A 14156-nucleotide genomic window follows, 5' to 3' on the forward strand; every position below is an offset into this window, starting at 1 on the left:
CTGGTGGCTCAGATGGCAAAGAATCTGCCTGCAATACAGGAGACCTGGGGTCCAATCCCTGGGCTGGGAAGATATCTGGAGAAGGAAATGGCAACTCACTCCAGTGTTCCTGCCTGGAAAACTCCAAGGACAGTGGAGCCTGGTGGGCAACAGTCCATGAGGTCACAAAGAGCTGGACAGGACCGAGTGACCGACACTTTCATTTGTCGACATTTTATGCCTCAATTTTCAATCACGGACATAAAGCTTGTGCTCCCACCGAGGGGGACCCTCTGGGGCTCAGGGTCTCCAACTCCCCTCTGTAGGTGTCCTGGGGTGGCCGACACAAATGACCACAAACTGGGATGACATGTCTTAGAACAACAGGAATTGACCTCTCACAGCTCCCAGGCCCAAGTTCAAAATCAAGACGTCAGAAGTCTCCAAAGGAGGGTCCTTTCTGCTCCACCAGCCTTTGGTGGCCATCACCCCAATCTCTGCTGCTTCTGTCTTTGTGTACCCTCTTTTGTGTCTCTCTGGGGTGCCCCTTCTGTCTCAAGGCCACGTGCCGGGCCCCAGAGTCCATCTAGCCCCCTGGTGCTGCACTCCTGGGTCCGCAGTCTCCCTGGCCCAGTGGCCCCATGCCGGGGCACTGCTTTCTGTCCTTTCTCCCTGCGGAGCCAGAGCCCGCCTCGCTGGCACCAGGGTGACCAGGCTGCCCAAGGAGCAGAGGCATCAGACAGAGGCGGGGTGTGTACTGTGCCCCGCTGTCAGCAGGCTCCATCCTTGGCCCGAGGGGGCTTCACCTGCCCTCGGCCTGGAGTGCAAGGGTGTGCAAGCCTCAGGAATGGGCCTGTCCTGTCCACTCCATCCCTCCTCCGCCCCTCCGTCCTCTCACAAGACTGGCTCAGAGCACCGCCTGGTTTGTGCATGTGTGTGTGTGCATGTCACGTGACCCTGGACGCACATCCCCAGCTCCCAGCAAAGGGGCTTCCCAGTGAATTCACGACCACATCTTCACACCCAGACTGGGAATCCCCTGCTCCTCCATCTTCTGCTGACGTCACGCCACCAATAAGCAGCCCCTTTCTTCCCTAGAGGGATCCATCGGGCACTGTCCGGTCCACCAGCTCACCACTGAGGCGGGGGGTGTGGGGCTGCCAGGGGTTTGCCAGGAGGGCTGACCTGGAGGGCCTCCACCCGGGAGTCTCAGAGGTGCCTTCAGGGATGGGGCAGGGCTGCAAGAGGTGAGAAGGCGGCTGCGTGGAGGGCCATCGCAGCTGGGGAGGGCAGGCTCCCCGAGGACGGCCCCGGGTCCCAGTCCAGGTTCTCAGCCCTCAGTGGAGGGGCCAAGTGGGGAGCTGATGTGGAAGACATCTGGGGAGAAATGTGTGAAGAATCGGGGCGGCGGTGGGAGGGGTTGGGGGAGGACTCGGGGCCAGACCCCATACCGGGTGCCTGCCCCTGGGAAGCAGGACTGACAGGACAAGCGGGGTGGGGCTCAGAGCCGAGAGGCTCAGGAAGGGCCTCTGCACCCCTGCGACCCTCCGCAGCCCCCTCGCGGGCCGGCCGCAGCCATGGGCAGGGGGCCAGGTGCGTCCAGGGGGCAGCCAAGGGCCGCGGTCCCGCAGGCTCGCAGCTGGCTGTCTTAGCGAGGCCTCATGCCGGCCACGCGCGCCGCCCGCCTCAGGATCTTCCCCTGGAATTTGGGAATGGCCGCAGGACCTGCCCGCAGCGCTACTGGGGGTGCTCATCGACATCGGCAGTGTCCCCAACGGAAGCTGCGCCCGACACCGAGAAGGCGCTCAAAACGCAGAGCATCGGTCCCGCTTCCTGCGGGTCTTTCCCGAGCCCTGCGAGGACCCACCTTCCTCGACGGAGGCGCGTCTGTCCCGGCGGCGACCCCTAGAGGGCGCGCGCGGCTGAGCGCCCAGCGCGTCCGGCCCGCGGCCGCCAGGGGGCAGCACCTCCCGAGGGGGCGACTGCGGGCGCGGCGGCCCTTTTCCGGCCGAACGCGGACCCTGAGAGACGTTGTAAGACCGGAAACCGCGCGTATTGCGCGGGCAGGGCATGCGGAGCCGGGTCTCAGAAGACGAGAAGCCGAGAGCGGCCCTGTGTCCGGTGACAAGCAGAGGTTGACGGGGACATCAGGCCGGCGCCCGGCCTCGTGCGAATCCGGAGAAACCGCAGGCGCAGGGGGCGGCGGGCCGGGCTCCGGGAGCTGGGGACCCCGCCCGGTCCGCGGGGAGGGCGCAGGGCCGGCGGAGGCCCTGTCCCCGGCCTGCCGGCGCCTCGGATTTGGACGGGACCCCACAGTGCCACTCCGAGGGCCTGGCCAAAAGCACGGAGAGCTTCCGTGCGAACGGATATCGGGGGCAGCATCATTCCATAAGCAAAACGTGGTCTATGATGAGAGCGACTGTCACTCACTTCTGACACCTGCTACCGTGGGGATGAGCCTCACAACGTGCAAAGTGAGAGGACTGCCGTTTGGTCCAGTGGCGAACGAAGACTCCAAGCTCCCAATGCAGGGGGCCCAGGTTGGATCCTGGGTAGGGGACGGGGGAGTCTGGTGGGCTGCCGTCTATGGGGTCACACAGAGTCGGACACGACTGAAGCGACTTAGCAGCAGCAGCAGCAGCAGCAGCAGGGGAACTAGATGATGCTGTGAGAGTGCTGCCCTCAATATGCCAGCAAATTTGGAAAACTCAGCAGTGGTCACAGGACCGGAAAAGGAGACTTTTCATTCCAATTCCAAAGAAAGCAATGCCAAAGAGTCTTCAAACTATGGCACAGTTGCATTCATTTCACATGCTAGCAAGGTTATGCTTAAAATCCTTCAACCTATGATTCAACAGTGTGTAAACCTAAAGCCTCTGGATGTACAAGTGAGATAAGATAGAGGAACCAGAGATCAAATTGGCAACATCCTTTGGATCATAGGAAAAAAGCAAGGGAATTCCAGAAAAACATCTGCTTAAGTGACTAAGCTAGAGCCTTTGACTGTGTGGATCACATGGATCCACAAACTGTGGATCAACAAACTGTGGAAAATTCTTCAACAGATGGGAGTACCAGCCCACCTTACCTGCCTCCTGAGAAATCTGTATGTAGGTTAAGCAACAGTTAGAACCGCATATGGAACAACAAACTGGTTCCAAATTGGGAAAGGAGTACCACAATGCTGTGTATTGTCACCCTGCTTATTTAAATTATATGCAGAGTACATCAGGAGAAATGCCAGGCAGGATGAAGTTCAAGCTGGAATCAAGGTTGCTGGGAGAAATATCAATAACCTCAGATATGCAGATGACACCACCCTTATGGCAGAAAGAAAAGAGGAACTAAGGAGCCTCTTGATGAAAGTAAGAATGGAGAGTGAAAAAGTCAGCTTAAAACTCAACATTCAGAAAACAAAGATCATGGCATCTGGTCCCATCACTCCATGGCAAATAGATAGGGAAAAAATGGAAACAGTGACAAACTTTATTTTGGGGGGCATTTGCCCAGCTGTGGATGTGACTGGTGATAGAAGTAAAGTCTGATGCTGTAAAGAGCAATATTGCATAGGAACCTGGAATGTTAGGTCCATGAATCAAGGCAAATTGGAAGTGGTCAATCAGGAGATGGCAAGAGTGAACATCAACATTTTAGGGATCAATGAAATAAATGGACTGGAATGGGTGAATTTAACTCAGATGACCATTATATCTATGACTGTGGTCAAGAATCCCTTAGAAGAAATGGAGTGGCCCTCATAGTCAATGAAAGAGTCCAAAATGCAATACTTGGGTGCGATCTCAAAAATGACAGAATGATCTCTGTTTGTTTCCAAGGCAAACCGTTCAATATTACAGTAATCTAAGTCTATACCCCAACCAGTAATGCTGAAAAAGCAAAAGTTGAACAGTTCTATGAAGACCTACAAGACCTAGAACTAACACTGAAAAAAAGCTGTCCTTTTCATTATAGGGGACTGGAATGCAAAAGTAGGAAGTCAAGAAACACCTAGAATAACTGGCAAATTTGGCCTTGGAGCACAGAATGAAGCAGAGCAAAGGCTAATAGAGCTTTGCCAAGACAACGCGCTGGTCAGAACAAACACCCTCTTCCAACAACACAAGGTAATACTCTATACATGGCATCACCAGCTAGAAAATACCAAAATACGATTGATTATACTCTTTGCAGCCAAAGATGGAGAAGCTCTATACAGTCAGCAAAACCAAGACCAGGAGCTGACTGTGGCTCAGATCATGAACTCCTTATTGCCAAATTCAGACTCAAATTGAAGAAAGTAGGGAAAACCACTAGATCATTCAGGTATGACCTTAATCAAATCCCTTATGATTATACAGTGGAAGTTTCAAATAGATTCAAGGGATTATATCTGATAGAGTGCCTGAAGAACTGTGGATGGAGGTTCATGACATTGTACAGGAAGCAGGGATGAAGACCATCCCCAAGAAAAAGAAATGCAAAAAGCCAAAATGGTTGTCTGAAGAGGCCTTACAGATAGTTGAAAAAAGAAGAGAAGCTAAAGGCAAAGGAGAAAAGGAAAGATATACTCAGCTGAATGCAGGATTCCAAAAATAGCAAGGAGAGATAAGAAAGCCTTCCCCAGTGACCAGTGCAAAGAAATAGAGGAAAACAATAGAATGGGAAAGACTAGAGATCTCTTCAAGAAAATTAAAGATACCAAGGGAACATTTCATGCAAAGATGGGCACAATAGAGGACAGAAATGGTATGGACCTAACAGAAGCAGAAGATATTAAGAAGAGGTGGCAAGAATACACAGAAGAGCTATATTAAAAAGATCTTCATGACACAGATAGCCGCAATGATGTGATCACTCACCTAGAGTCAGACATCCTGGAATGTGAAGTCAAGTGGGCCTTAGGAAGCATCACTACAAATAAAGCTAGTGGAAGTGCTGGAATTCCAGCTGACTTATTTCAAATAATAAAAGATGATGCTGTGAAAGTGCTACACTCAATACTCCAGTGAATTTGGAAAACTCAGCAGTGGCCACAGGACTGGAAAAGGTCAGCTTTTATTCCAATCCCAAAGAAAGGCAATGCCAAAGAATGTTCAAACTACTGAACAATTGCACTCATCTCACACGCTAGCAAAGTATTGATCAAAATTCTCCAAGCCAGCCTTCAACAGTACGTGAAAAATAAACTTCGAGTTGTTCAAGCTGGATTTAGAAAAGGCAAAAGAACCAGATGGGCTGGATGAAGCACAAAGTGGAATCAAGATTGCTTGATGAAAGTGAAAGAGGAGAGTAAAAAAGTTGGCTTAAAACTCAACATTCAGAAAACTAAGGTCATAACATACGGTCCCAATTTCATAGCAAATAGATGGTTAAACAATGGAAACAATGACAGACTTTATTTGCGGGGGCTCCAAAATCACTGCAGACGGTGACTGCAGCCATGAAATTAAAAGACACTTTCTCCTTGGAAGAAAAGCTATTAACAACCTAGACAGCATATTAAAAAGCAGAGACATTACTTTACCCACAAAGGTCCATCTAGTCAAAGCTATGGTTTATCCAGTAGTCAGGTATGGATATGAGAGTTGGACTATAAAGAAAGGTGAGCACCGAAGAATTGATGCTTTTGAACTGTGGTGTTGGAGAAGACTCTTGAGAGTCCCTTGGACAGCAAGGAGACCCAACCAGTCCATCCTAAAGGAAATCAACCCTGAATATTCATTGAAAGGATGGATGGTGAAGCTGAAACTCCAATCCTTTGGTCACCTGATGTGAAGAACTGACTGTTTGAAAAAGACTCTGATGTTGGGAAAGATTGAAGTCAGGAGGAGAAGGGGACAACAGAGGATGAGATGGTTGGATGGCTTCACCGACTCAATGGACATGAGTTTGAGCAAGCTCCGGGAATTGGTGATGGACAGGGAAGCCTGGCGTGCTGCAGTCCATGGGGTTGCAAAGAGCAACTGAAGTGACATGACTGAGTCACTGAACTAAACTGAACTGGTCTCTGATTGATTCTCAAGTTTCAGCCTGCACCAGAATCCCCTGATGGGCCTGGTGAAACACAGCCAGACAGGGCCCAGCCCCAGAATTTCTGAGTCAGCAAATTTTCATTCATAATGACTCCCCAGGAGGTACTGCTGCTGGGGGTATAAGCCCACACCCTGAGAACCTCTGCCCTAAGCCAAACACCATTGGAATGGCATGTATTCAATTCTGGCCAGTGAGAGGTGGGCCAGGACTGAGTTTGCCTCCTGGAGGAAAGGCTCTCTGTTTCCCTAGACCTCCTGTGAAACTGAATGCAAGATCTGGAGCGACTGCAGCCACTCTGAGTCTCTGTGGGCAAAGCCATCTGAGCAGGAAGCCCACACACAGGGGAAGGCCTCTGTGCCCTGGGCCTGCTCATCCCAGTCTTTGACCTTTTAAGGGCTAGTGGCATTTGCCTCCAGTGCACCACAGCTCTTGTGCCCACACACCCTGATCAACCCCCTTCACTTCCTTCAGCTCTCTCACACTGCAACCCCTGCTGTGTCTCTTCAGCATCATAAGGACATCGTTTTCTTTCCTTTATTATTCAGTTCAGTTCAGTTGCTCAGTCGTGTCCGACTCTTTGCATCCCCATGGACTATGGCACACCAGGCTTCTCTGTCCATCACCAACTCCTGGAGCTTGCTCAAACATATCCATTGAGTTGGAGATGCCATCTTGTTTATTATTAAGGAGATCAGCCCTGGGATTTCTTTGGAGGGAATGGTGCTGAAGCTGAAACTCCAGTACTTTGGCCACCTCATGCGAAGAGTTGACTCATTGGAAAAGACTCTGATGCTGGGAAAGACTGAAGGCGGGAGGAAAAGGGGACGACAGAGGATGAGATGGCTGGATGGCATCACTGACTCGATGGACGTGGGTCTGGGTGAACTCCAGGAGTTGGTGATGGACAGGGAGACCTGGCGTGCTGCAATTCATGAGGTCGCAAAGAGTCGGACACGACTGAGCGACTGAACTGAACTGATACTTATAGAAGTTGCGCTTTTCCTAAACATTTACTCGCCTATATATGGCACTCCACTCCAGTACTCTTGCCTGGAGAGTCCCATGGATGGAGGAGCCTGGTGGGCTGCAGTCCATGGGGTCGCTAAGAGTTGGACATGACTGAGCGACTTCACTTTCACTTTTCACTTTTATGCATTGGAGAAGGAAATGGCAACCCACTCCAGTGTTCTTGCCTGGAGAATCCCAGGGACAGCGGGGCCTGGTGGGCTGCCTTCTATGGGGTTGCACAGAGTCGGACACGACTGAAGCGACTTAGCAGCAGCAGCATAGGCACCCATGGAAATCATATAGAATTATTTTGGGTATATACTTTTATCCAGCTTTATGTTTTGAAAGAATTTCCAATTTACAGAAAAGTGGCAAACTTAGTACTGTGGAATTAAAGAGACTAAGTAGGAGGCGGGACTAGCCTGTAGGGGAAGCTCTCTCATCCACTAAACTAATTAACTGTAGTTACTCGGTCGCATTGGACTCTGTGCCACCCCATTAGCTGTAACCGGCCAGGCTCCTCTGTCCATGGGATTTTCCAGGCAAGAATACTGGAGTGGGCTGCCGTTTCCTTCTCCAGGGGATCTTCCCCACCCAGGTATCAAACCCGGGTGTCCTGCATTGCAGGCGGGTTCTTTACCATCTGAGCCCCCAGGGAAGTAGTTCAGTTCAGTTCAGTCGCTCAGTCATGTCCGACTCTTTGCAACCCCATGGACTGCAGCACGCCAGGCCTCCTTGTCCATCACCAACTCCCGGAGTTCACTCAAACTCATGTCCATCAAATCGGTGATGCCATCCAACCATCTCATACTCTGTCGTCCCCTTTTCTTGCCGCCTTCAGTCTTTCCCAGCATCAGAGTCTTTTCAAATGAGTCAGTTCTTCATATCAGGTGGCCAAATGATTGGAGTTTCAGCTTCAGCATCCATCCTTTCAATGAATATTCAGGACTGTAAGGTCCCTTTTGGAGAAGGCAATGGCGACCCACTCAAGTACTCTTGCCTGGAAAATCCCATGGACGGAGGAGCTGGGTAGGCTGCAGTGCATGGGGTCACTGAGTCGGACACGACTGAGCGACTTCACTTTCATTTTTCACTTTCATGCATTGGAGAAGCAAATGGCAACCCACTCCAGTGTTCTTGCCTGGAGAATCCCAGGGGCAGGGGAGCCTGGTGGGCTGCCGTCTATGGGGTCGCACAGAGTCGGACATGACTGAAGCGACTTAGCAGCAGCAGCTAGGTTGGTAATAGCTTTTCCTCCAAGGAACAAGTTTCTTTTAATTTCATGGCTGCATTCACCATCTGCAGTGATTTTGAAGCCAAAAAAATAAAGTCTGACACTGTTTCCACTGTTTTTCCATCTATTTGCCATGAAGTGATGGGACCGGATGCCATGATCTTAGTTTTCTGAATGTTGAGCTTTAAGCCAACTTTTTCACTGTCCTCTTTCATTTTCATCAAGAGGCTCTTTAGTTCTTCTTCACTTTCTGCCATTAGTGTGGTGTCATCTACATATCTGAGGTTACTGATATTTCTCCTGGCAATCTTACTTCCAGCTTGTGCTTCATCCAGCCTAGCATTTCTCATGATGTACTCTGCATGTAAGTTAAATAAGCAGGGTGACAATATACAGCCTTGACATACTCCTTTTCCTATTTGGAACCAGTCTGTTGTTCCATGTCCAGTTCTAACTGTTGCTTCCTGACCTGCATACAGATTTCTCAAGAGGCAGGTCAGGTGGTCTGGTATTCCCATCTCTTTAAGAATTTTCCACAGTTTGTTGTGATCCACACAGTAAAAGGCTTTGGCATAGTCAATAGAGCAGAAATATATGTTTTTCTGGAGCTCTCTTGCTTTTTCGATGATCCAACGGATGTTGGCAATTTGATTTCTGGTTTCTCTGCCTTTTCTAAATCCAGCTTGAACATCTGGAAGTTCATGGTTCACGTACTGTTAAAGCCTGGCTTGGAGAATTTTGAGCATTACTTTGCTAGCGTGTGAGATGAATGCAATTGTTCAGTAGTTTGAGCATTCTTTGGCATTGCCTTTAGAATTGGAATGAAAATTGATCTTTTCCATTACTGTGGCCACTGCTGAGTTCTCCAAATTTGCTGGCACATTGAGTGCAGCACTTTCACAGCATCATCTTCCAGGATTTGAAATAGCTCAATTGGAATTTCATCACTTCCACTAGCTTTGTTTGTAGTGAAGCTTCCTAAGGCCCACTTGACTTCGCATTCCAGGATGTCTGGCTCTAGGTGAGTGATCATATCATCGTGATTATCTGGGTCATGAAGATCTTTATATAGTTCTTCTGTGTATTCTTGCCACCTCTTCTTAATTTCTTCTTCTTCTGTTAGGTCCATATCATTTCTGTCCTTTATTGTATCCATCTTTGCATGAAATGTTCCCTTGGTATCTTTAATTTTCTTGAAGAGATCTCTAGTCTTTCCCATTCTATTATTTTCCTTTATTTCTTTGTAGTGGTCACTGGGGAAGGCTTTCTTATCTCTCCTTGCTATTCTTTGGAACTCTGCATTCAAATGGATATATCTTTCCTTTTCTCCTTTGCTTTTCACCTCTCTTTTCACAGCTATTTGTAAGGCTTTCTCAGGGAGCCATTTTGCTTTTTTGCATTTCTTTTTCTTGGGGATGGTCTGCATCCCTGTCTCCTGTACAATGTCATGAACCTCCATCCATAGTTCTTCAGGTGCTCTATCTATCAGATATAATCACTTGAATCTATTTGTCACTTCCACTGTATAATCGTAAGGGATTTGATTTAGGTCGTTTCTGAATGGTCTAGTGATTTTCCCTACTTTCTTCAATTTGAGTCTGAATTTGGCAAAAGGAGCTCATTATCTGGTTTGAACTCCCGGTCTTGGTTTTGCTGACTGTATAGAGCTTCCCCATCTTTGGCTGCACAGAATATAATCAATCTGATTTCAGTATTGACCATCTGGTGATGTCCATGTGTAGAGTATTCTCTTGTGTTGTTGGAAGAGGGTGTTTGCTATGACCAGTGCACTCTCTAGGCAAAACTCTATTAGCCTTTACCCTGCTTCATTCTGTATTCCAAAGCCAAATTTGCCTGTTACTTCAGGTGTTTCTTGACTTCCTACTTTTGCATTCCAGTCCCCTATAATGAAAAGGACAGCTTTTTTAGGTGTTAGTTCTAGAAGGTCTTGTAGGTCTTCAAAGAACCATTCAACTTTTGCTTTTTCAGCATTACTGGTTGGCGCATAGACTTTAATTACTGTGGTAATGAATGGTTTGCCTTGGAAACAAACAGAGATCATTCTGTCTTTCTTGAGATTGTGTCCAAGTACTCCATTTCGGACTCTTATTGATTATGATGACTACTCTTTCTAAGGAATTCTTGCCCACAGTAGTAGATATAATGGTCATCTGAGTTAAATTCACCCTTTCTAGTCCATTTTAGTTCTTTGATTCCTAAAATGTCAGTGCTCACTCTTGCCATCTCCTGTTTGACCACTTCCAATTTGCCTTGATTCATGGACCTGACATTCCAGGTTCCTATGGTACCTTGCTTCCGTCACCAGTCACATCCACAGCTGGGTGTTGTTTTCACTTTGGCTCTGTCTCTTCATTCTCTCTGGGGTTATTTCTCCACTGATCTCCAGTAGCATATTGGGCACCTACCGACCTGGGGAGTTCATCTTTCAGTGTCCTATTTTTTTGCATTTTCATACTGTTCATGGGGTTCTCAAGGCAAGAATACTGAAGTGGTTTGCCATTCTGTTCTCCAGTGGACCATGTTTTGTCAGGACTCTCCACCATGACCCATCTGTCTTGGGTGGCCCTACAGGGCATGGCTCATAGTTTCATTGAATTAGACAAGGCTGTGGTCCATGTGATCAGATTGGTTAGTTTTCTGTGATTGTGGTTTTCATTCTGTCTACCCTCTGATGGAGAAGGATAAGAGGCTTATGGGAGCTTCCTGATGGGAGAGACTGACTGCAGGGGAAACTGAGTCTTGTTCTGATGTGGAGGGCCATGCTCAGTAAATCTTTAATCCAATTTTCTGTTGATGGGTGGAGCTGTGTTCCCTCCCTGTTATTTCAGTTCAGTTCAGTTCAGTCGCTCAGTCGTGTCCGACTCTTTGCAACCCCGTGAATTGCAGCACACCAGGCCTCCCTGTCCATCACCAACTCCCGGAATTCACTCAGACTCACATCCATCGAGTCAGTGATGCCATCCAGCCATCTCATCCTCTCTCGTCCCCTTCTCCTTCTGCCCCCAATCCCTCCCAGCCTGGGGCCAAACTATGGTGGAGGTAATGAAGATAATGGTGAAAGTGAAAGTGAAGACATTCAGTCAATCCAACTCTTGGCGACCCCATGGACTGTAGGCCTACCAGGCTCCTCCGTCCATGGGATTTTCCAGACAAGAACACTGGAGTGGGTTGCCATTTCCTTCTCCAGGAGATCTTCCAGACCCAGGGATTGAACCCATGTCTGCTGCATTGCAGGCAGAGGCTTTACTGTCTGAGTCACCAGGGAACCTCAAAGATAATGGTGACCTCTTTCAAAAGGTCCCATGCATGCACTGCTACACTCAGTGCCCCCAACCCTGCAGCAGGCCACCACCGACCCACGCCTCTGCTGGAGACTCCTGGACACTCCCGGGCAAGTCTGGCTCAGTCTCTTGTGGTGTTACTTCTCCTTTCTCCTGGGTCCTGGTGCGCACAAGTTTCTGTTTGTGACCTCCAAGAGTCTATTTCCCAGTCCTGCGTAAGTTCCGGTTGCTCTATGGTAGGGTTAATGGCGACCTCCTCCAACAGGGCTCATGCCACACCCAGGTCTGCTGCACCCAGAGCCCCTCCCCCTGCGGCAGCCCACTGCTGACCCGTCAAACACAGTTCTGTCTCAGTCTCTGCGGGGTCTCTGGGTCCTGGTGCACACAAGGTTTGTTTGAGCTCTCTGAGTGGTTCTGGTGGGAATGGGCTTTGATTCTAAACATGAATTCGCCCCTCCTACCATCTTGCTGGGGCTTCTCCTTTGCCATTGGACGTGGGATATCTCCTCAAAGTTGCTCCAGCACCGTGCAGCTGCTGCTCCAGGTTTGTAGGAAAGGAATATTTGAAAAAAGTAACTTTATGTGTGGTCAAGATGTCTAAAATTGAATTGCTATTACAAGGGTTTTTACAATAAGCTTTCAGATTAGTAAAACTCATGTAAAACTAAAACAAGTTTCATATGCTAAAAGGGCTAGGTTTTCTTGAATTGTTGTCTGCTTCTCATAAGAAAGTGTGAAAGGTTTTTCCTCACCTTTTAGTCATCTGCTTAGAAAACCAAAATTGTGCTTTACCCAAATTATTTCCTGTGCTTCAGGTTGTCTTAATCAGATCTTTGATTACTTAAGAAAATGAAATCTTCTCAGTATTAAAAGAGATACATTTTTCTTATAACTATGTCACTCACTCACTCAGTGGTGTCCGACTCTGTGTGACCCCATGGAGGGTAGCCCACCAGGCTCCTCTGTCCATGGGATTTTTCAGGTAAGAATACTAGATTGGGTTGACATTTCCTGTTCCACGGGATCTTCCAGACCCAGAGATCAAATCCATATCTCCTGCATCTTCTGCGTTGACAGGTTGATTCTTTACCACTGAGCCACATGGGAAGCCCTGTGTGTGTGTGTGTGTGTGTGTGTGTGTGTATGTGTGTGTTAGTTGCTCAGCCATGTCCAACTATTTTCAACTCTATGGACTGTAGCTTGCCAGGCTCCTCTGTCCATGGAATTCTCCAGGTAAGAATACTAGAGTGGGTAACCATTCCCTTCTCCAGTGGATCTTCCTGACCCAGAGATCAAACCCAGGTCTCCTGCATCACAGGCACATTCTTTACCATCTGAGCCATCAGGGAAGCCCTAACTTTTTGTATTTGGCTTTGAAATCATTTATCATTACTTTGGTCAAATAGATAATTAATAATCATTTCTTAGTAGTCCGTGGTCCAGTTTAAGCAAGTGTCCAAAGCCTTCTGATATTTTTGACAAACTTTCCAAAAGTTGGGTTCTAAATGAAGGCTTTCTCACCTTGAACTAACTCCAGGCTCTTCAAGGAGGTCTTTGAAAAGATCAAAGGATTTGTCTGTCACCTTGTAAAATATTAAACTAATCAGGCTTTTGTTGTTCTGTCCCTCAGTTCAGTTTCAGTTCAGTCGCTCAGTCGTGTCTGACTCTGCAATTCCATGGACTGCAGCACATCAGGCCTCCCTGTCCATCACCAACTCCCAGAGCTTGCTCAAACTCATGTCCGTCAAATCAGTGACGCCATCCAACCATCTCACACTCCCCTTCTCCTCCTGCCTTCAAATTTTCCCAGCATCAGGGTCTTTTCAAATGAGTCAGTTCTTGGCATCAGGTGGCCAAAGGATTGGAGTTTCAGCTTTAACATCCATTCTTCCAATGAATATTCAGGACTGATTTCCTTTAGGATGGACTGGCTGGATCTCCTTGCAATCCAAGGGACTCTCAAGAGTCTTCTCCAAAACTACATTTCAAAAGCATCAGTTCTTCGGTGCTCAGCCTTCTCTATAGCCCAACTCTCACATCCATACATGACTACTGGAAAAAGCATAGCTTTGACTAGACGGACCTTTGTTGGCAAAGTAATGTCTCTGTCCATGGAATATGATGTCTAGGTTGTGCATAACTTTTCTTCCAAGGAGGAAGCATCTTTTAATTTCATGGCTGCAGTCACCATCTGCAGTGATTTTGGAGCCTCCGAAAATAAAATATCTATTTCCACTGTTTCCCCATCTATTTGCCATGAAGTGATGGGATCAGATGCCATGATCTTAGTTTTCTGAATGTTGAGCTTTAAGCCAACTTTTCACTCTCCTTTCACTTTCATTAAGGGGCTCTTTAGTTCTTCTTCGCTTTCTGCCATAAGGGTGGTGTCATCTGCATATCTGAGGTTATTGATATATCTCCCGGCAATCTTGTTTCCAGCTTTTGCTTTATCCAGCCCAGCGTTTCTCATGATGTACTCTGCATATAAGTTAAATAAGCAGGTTGACAATATACGGCCTCAACGTACTCCTTTCCCAATTTGGAACCAGTCTGTTGTTCCATATCTGGTTCTAACCGTTGGTTTTTGACCTGCATATAGA

Source organism: Bos grunniens, chromosome 21 (genome assembly GCF_055505025.1).
Source record: "Bos grunniens cultivar Pamir isolate PY7600 chromosome 21, Bosgru_T2T1.0, whole genome shotgun sequence".
In the NCBI taxonomy this organism is placed as follows: domain Eukaryota; kingdom Metazoa; phylum Chordata; class Mammalia; order Artiodactyla; family Bovidae; genus Bos; species Bos grunniens.